Genomic DNA, 271 nt, shown 5'->3' on the forward strand with positions numbered 1-271 from the left:
ACACTATAAGTATAAATTTAGGTATACGAGGTGCTCATTGTAACTTAATCTAGTAAATATTTGCAGTCCCATAAATTATTTTCTCTCTACTTGAGTTTACCCTAACCAAACAGCTGGAGTAAAACAGAAAACGGCTGCATTCTTATTCTCCACAGAAAATGGTCGGATGATTGATTATTTCTTTGTTTTTCTTTTGTAAGTTTCCAATCTTGCATTTTTACGTAAATGATCTTATTTTAGAAATGAAAATATGCAAAAGTTAATAGCTTTG

Source organism: Penaeus monodon, chromosome 25, assembly GCF_015228065.2.
Source record: "Penaeus monodon isolate SGIC_2016 chromosome 25, NSTDA_Pmon_1, whole genome shotgun sequence".
Classification (NCBI taxonomy): domain Eukaryota; kingdom Metazoa; phylum Arthropoda; class Malacostraca; order Decapoda; family Penaeidae; genus Penaeus; species Penaeus monodon.